Source organism: Anser anser (assembly GCF_964211835.1).
Source record: "Anser anser genome assembly, chromosome: 1".
NCBI classification, from domain to species: domain Eukaryota; kingdom Metazoa; phylum Chordata; class Aves; order Anseriformes; family Anatidae; genus Anser; species Anser anser.
The window spans coordinates 32178389-32184388 of record NC_139720.1 but is presented as its reverse complement, the minus strand read 5'-3'; positions in this window follow the sequence as shown (position 1 = coordinate 32184388).

Genomic DNA, 6000 nt, shown 5'->3' with positions numbered 1-6000 from the left:
CTCATCTGGAATTAATTGTACAGTTCAAACAGTTTGCATAAAGCTGTGCTACCTAACCCAAGCAGAGCATCTAGCTCATTTCACTGCACGTTAATGACACACATGGCTAAAGAGTTTCTGCTACATTTCTTCCTTCTTAACTGTGAAATAGCCTTTTTTTCAACAAATAAATCCAATTACAGGATTTTTTTTTTCTTTCAAAGAATTGAACTACAGATAGAACTACTGAATTTATTGGAAATCTTCTTACATGTGCAGCTAACAAATATTCTGTTGTTACTATGTAAGCCAGGAACTCACATTATTAATTACTTTATCTGCTTAAGTACCTCCCCAAGGATAAGGGGAATTGTAAGAAGCCTTTACTGTATGTTCTACTAGTATAATAAAAAAGATATTTAACACTTCATTCTTAGCAGTATTTATCAATGTTTATATGAAAATGGTAGTAGTTAAATAGACTTACTGAGGACAAATTTGGACATTAAAGTTGACTAGAACGCTACAGAATTTGCAATTAATTAAAACCAGAAGCTTCTAGATAGTCTTTTCATAAATCCACTCCTCAAGAAAATGTAATTCTTCTCCACACCATGTAATTTAATAGAATAAGTATAAGGATTTTATTCTTCTGGGAGAGGTATGTTAAGGCACTACATGTCCTTATGTATTTTGCTAGTGGTGACTAACAAACTGAGGCAGAGATCTGTGGGTACGTTTCAAGGCATAAATCAGAAGCTGTCACGCAAAGCTGACTTAAAGCTTGTGCTTACACTGCCTTGATCCTAATGTTTCTTTGAAGATTTCTTTGTAGTGCCATAACAGAGCATTCTGGGGGTTACTCAGATGCATGTAATGGCTACAGATGATGGTAGCTCCAATTCAGAATGAAGTAGCAAAATTTATCATTTTTTTCAAACTCCCTTTTGTGTAACTCCATTTCTTTTTCCTTTTTAGCAGCCAGAGGGTAGCAGTTTAGCTCGAGAGCTTTTGCATCAGCGGTGTGCCTCTGCAGTGCCAGCCGTACAGCCTCCCCGGTCATTTGCAGGCTCAACAACACGAAGGAGACCGTGCAGTGCAGCTGCTTCGTAAAGAAGCCTGACCTCAGTTTTCAGCTTCCAGTGATGGTGATCTGTGAAGATCGTCTTGATAGCTGCATTTTTTTTTTTTTTTAGGTTTAACTCATTTTAAAAATAGCAGTGCTGCAGGATTAGATGGTCTTTTATTTCAACAATTATTCTCGAATCCCGAACAACTTGGAGTCTTCTCCTTGTGCACTCATCTAACGGGAGGAATCAACACGGATCCGTGCTGACTGACAGGTTCCTCGGGGAGATTTCTTCTTCTCCCAGCCCCAGACCACCTGTCAGTGCAATGGGTTCACTGCAGACAGCACTCTCAACCTGCAGGCGAAGCCTGAGGGTACGCTTCATGTTAATTAAAGAACTTCATTACTGCTTCTCTCGCTCGTTTATATATTTATTTATTTTGAAAAAGAACCACTTTAAAGAGCTTCTACCCAATACTGGGTCTCTGCATGGTCCAGCCCTGCTCTTGGCAGCAGCACAAGTCCAGCAAAAACGATGGAGAGAGAAAGACGAAGGAAGGGGTGGTAAGATGCAGTGCATGGATATTTAGAGATGCTGGCCTTTTGGTGACATCCTTTAGGATAGTGACAAGGAATTGTCTTTTCCTCAGGGGAGATGTTTCCTCGCCTGACCTTGACTCTGAACCCACATGGTGATGTGTTCTATCAATCGCATCTAATCCCTGTGCTGGTTTTGTTCCTTTCTGTTGTTCAGATGCTATATTTTATGCTCATTTAATTAAAAGGATAAAAAAAAAAAAAGGAAAAATGGAAAGTGTAACACTGGGGCTGGAGGCAGAGGATACTGACATGGATTATGTTATGAAAGATACATTTTTTTTTTTGCCAAACTGAGACAAAGCCAGTGATTCCAAGCCAAAAAAAAAAAAAAAAAAAAGTGAGATCTCTTACCAGCATTGGTGCATCTATATTAAACCCATCTTTCCCTTCCTTACCTAGAACAGTGTGGGATTTGGGAAAAGGGGACTCGAGAGAGCTCTCACGGAGATCTCTTACATATTATAATGAAAACGTAATGGCCTGATTTTGAGTATCTTTTAAGATAAATTTGCAGTTCTTTTGAATATTTATATATACACTCATGTCTCTGTCTCTGTGTGTGTATATACATCTATGAGCAGTGAAATGTGCTTTTTACTATACGCAGAGAAGGCATTCTGCTGAAGAAGTCATCATCTTTGTGTGTTTTTCCTTCTGACAGAAGGTTGGTTTGTTCATTCGCTACATTCCATTACATCTAAAAAAAGCAGTACGCTCGCAGTATCCTTTTTCTTCCTCCTGATGCCTCTGTGCTACACATTCACCCTTTCCTCTTACTTTGTCACATGTAATGCCTGTAAGTCAAATTCCGATCTCAAAGTAAATCTGCAGGAATTTCTAAAAGAGATTTACAGGGAGGAGAAGTGAATGGCACCTTTGATCCAAAGGTGGCTTATGGCACTTCTGAGCGCAGCCGTTGCAGAAGGCGTTTGTGTGCTGACTGACATTGCACTGGAGGACTGAGCTGGAGCTGGAACTCGCTTAGGGGCTTTAGTTCCAGTATTTCCTTCTTGCTCTGACAGCTTTTAAAAAATGCTGCGTAGGTTCAGGAAGCTCTGTGACTTTCAGCCATATCCCCTAATCAGACTCAGAATGCTTTAAATATTGCTGTAAAGTGTGAAATCTCCTCTGGGCTGCTGTTCTTCCTTTGGCACTATTTCTACTGGAAGGCTGCCACCTGCACGACACAAAAATAGGAAACTCAACCTCTGGGCAGATTTCAACACTTTAAAAAAAATCTACTAAAAGAGAGTGCATCCGTGAAGGTGAAAAGCAAGCCAGAGAAGAGTGAAACAGATGACAGAAAGGGAAATTGGAGGATGGAGCAGGCAGAATGAGCGGTACAAGACCAGCAAGAAAGATAAACCTTGGATGAAGGAGGAAAAGAAAATAGGAAGTGAAATGAAGGAACGCATAAAGAGGGAAAGGAAAAGGGAAAAAAATAGGAAGATGACAAATAGCAGAGGGAAAGAGGGAGCAAAGTAAAGGGATACAGGCAGATGATGAAATCGAGGAGCAGAGCTGAGCAGATAGACTGAGATCAAGTTATTTTTTTCTCTCCCATAGCCCCAAGGGATCTTGGCTTGCTAATCGAGGTATGTATTCACCCCTGTAACAAGCCTGATCTTATGCTGATATCAGCAAGAACTGTCAGCTGAAGGTAGAGGTTGTTTTTGTTTAAAGAAGCCTCCGCAATGCATACCCATTCCTCCTCTGCAGACTGGCTTGGCCTCAATGACTCCCCCTTAGCAGAGGACATAGTGGACACTACCTCAATGCATCCTGGTGGGAGCCACCAGGGAAGGATTTAGCCCCAAGCTTAAATCATTGATAATGGTAGCTTCAGTCCAGTCCCTTTAATCCCAGAGGTCCAAATTCACAAATTTCTCACCAGGGCTAGTGAGCCTTGTCTCAGGAACAGGTTGCCAAGAGCATTGTGGATGCCCCATCTGTGGAGGTGTTCAAGGCCAGGTTGGATGAGGACCTGGGCAACCTGATCTGGTGGGTGGCATCCCCACCCATGGCAGGGGGGTTGGAACTGGATAATCTTTAAGGTCCCTTCCAACCCAAGCTGTTCTGTGATGCTATGATTTGAACCATTTGCCCTGGAGAAGCCAATCATTAGCTTTTTGTTAGAAGAGAAACTTCCACTGGCTTCTCAAGTCCCCGTGTAGGTTGCATGAACACCTTTCCAGTGTCTGAAGCCGCAGCCTGGAAAACTTTCAACCCAGCATTCACAGGCAGATTTTAGCCCACCTCTCCTATGACAGGTACAATAGAAGATTTAGATATCGTTATTATTTATTAGCAGTCACTAGTGACCTATCTGAAATGAATTATCATCTTCAGTCTAAAAGACTGTTCGTTGCACCACCATGCCAGAAATCTCAGCAAAAGGACCAGAAGCATTTAATGAGTGTTACGAATGTTCTTTAATTCCTAGAGGTGATCCTTTACTCCTTGGATTACCTCTGGGAAAGGCTGAATGGAAAAAACAGGGAAACTTCTACTCTGACTCCTGCCTGTGATGAGGTAGAGGGATGACAAACACTATGAAGCTGAACATTTGTCGTCTTTTAAATTCACTACAAAATCTGCAAAGATAAAAGCTGGGACCAAACCAGTAGTGTAAATGAGAAGTAGGCAGTAACTGAAATAACTGCTGGATAATTACCATGTACCCAAAATTAAGTGGTTTGATAGTTTCATTCCAGCCCATAGAGGACAGATATAAAAAATTACCTCTATGGTGAAATTCTTATTGATCTTCTAATGATCGCCTACACAGACAACTATATGCTGCCAAGGTATAGCCTTAAAGTGTTTTGTGTACAGCGCTCTTTGGTGTATATGTTTGGAGCCAAATTCTCACAACCATGTTATACAGTTCAGTTCTGGCCCTAGAAAAACTCCTGGACTTACCACTGCGTTACTCCAGGTCCATGACAGAGTATCCCTGCTTTCAGGGCCATTCTAGTTGTGTGAAAACTGAAGAACGTGGGGCTGAACCAAGCCTCATGACTGCAACGCTTCCCAAAAGTGATAGCATGTCTGTAGTTCAGGCTTGTACATACAACTAAGTGCAGAATTCTGTAAGACTTGTTTTAGGCTCCCTGGTGTTGTGAGGTAATCCAGATGTGGCCCTGGCCCTTTCTAAAGAAGAATTTCACTCTGTTGCCTCCGCATATGAATAAGAGAAGTGCTCGGAGCCACTGATATTCTTCTGACAGCCTGGATTGACCCAAAGGCTGAGCACACACACTCCAGGTTAACACGGAGGGGCAGTTCTCACTGCCACCAATCGTACCGTCTCTGTTACAGGCATTGAGAGAACGCTGCAGTTACAAGAGCTACTTACCTTCCACGTTTCAAAAGCTCTGAAATACTTGTCTTGCAGTGCAGGAGCACATAGAAGCCCAGACAGGATTCAGATCTCATTATACCAAGCAGGTTAAAAAAACTCACCAGGCAAAGTCCCATGAATGAATCGTGTTGATGTTATTATATCAGTACAACCCGAGCAAAACAGAGATACTGCTCTGGAACAAAGTGGCATTTGCTCCAGTGCAATGTTATATTTAGGTAATTTTTCTCAGTATAAATAGTAATTAAAAGGTGGCTTAACCATAATATAATAATAATAACCTTTATGGAGAGGTTTTCTTTTTTTTAAATTATTTTTATTTTTAAACTCAAGGAGTGATGAAGTGATTATATAATTGATCAAGATACTGGAAAAGCAGCAACTGGCATAGGTGTAATGTGGTCTGCACTGGTTAAGTATTGACTGAATGGCAAGTCTTCATACAGATATATACAGCAATAGCCTGTTGTTAAATAACCCCACATGTGAACATTTTGCTTAGGAGCAACAGCAATTCTTTCTGCAGCAAGAATTTTCACACAAAAAAAGATACTTTAAAATAGCTGCTATCCCCTTTCACAGCCTCTTTATATGAATAAACTTTAAACCGAGAAGTCACGCGTGCCAGAACATGTATACTACAAAATATTGAAAATATTATTAGATCTTTAACTTCCCCAAAGCAATCAGCATAATATCATATTCAATATCATAATCACACCATAAGAGTTTCCCTAATACAGTCCTATAAGTAAGTCAGTTTTAAGAGACCTATCCCTAGCTGGAGAGCAAGAGAGCCTTATGTACAAAGATGTCAAATATATTGCACATGCCTTCTGTCTTAAAGATGAGTTTATTTAGGTGAGCTGAATTAAGATAGAGTGGAAATGACTATTCTGGAACAACCCTATTTATAGACAATACCTATCTTAAAACTAAGGGAACTTAAGATTCACTCATACTCTTTCTTTCCCTGGAACATTTCTGA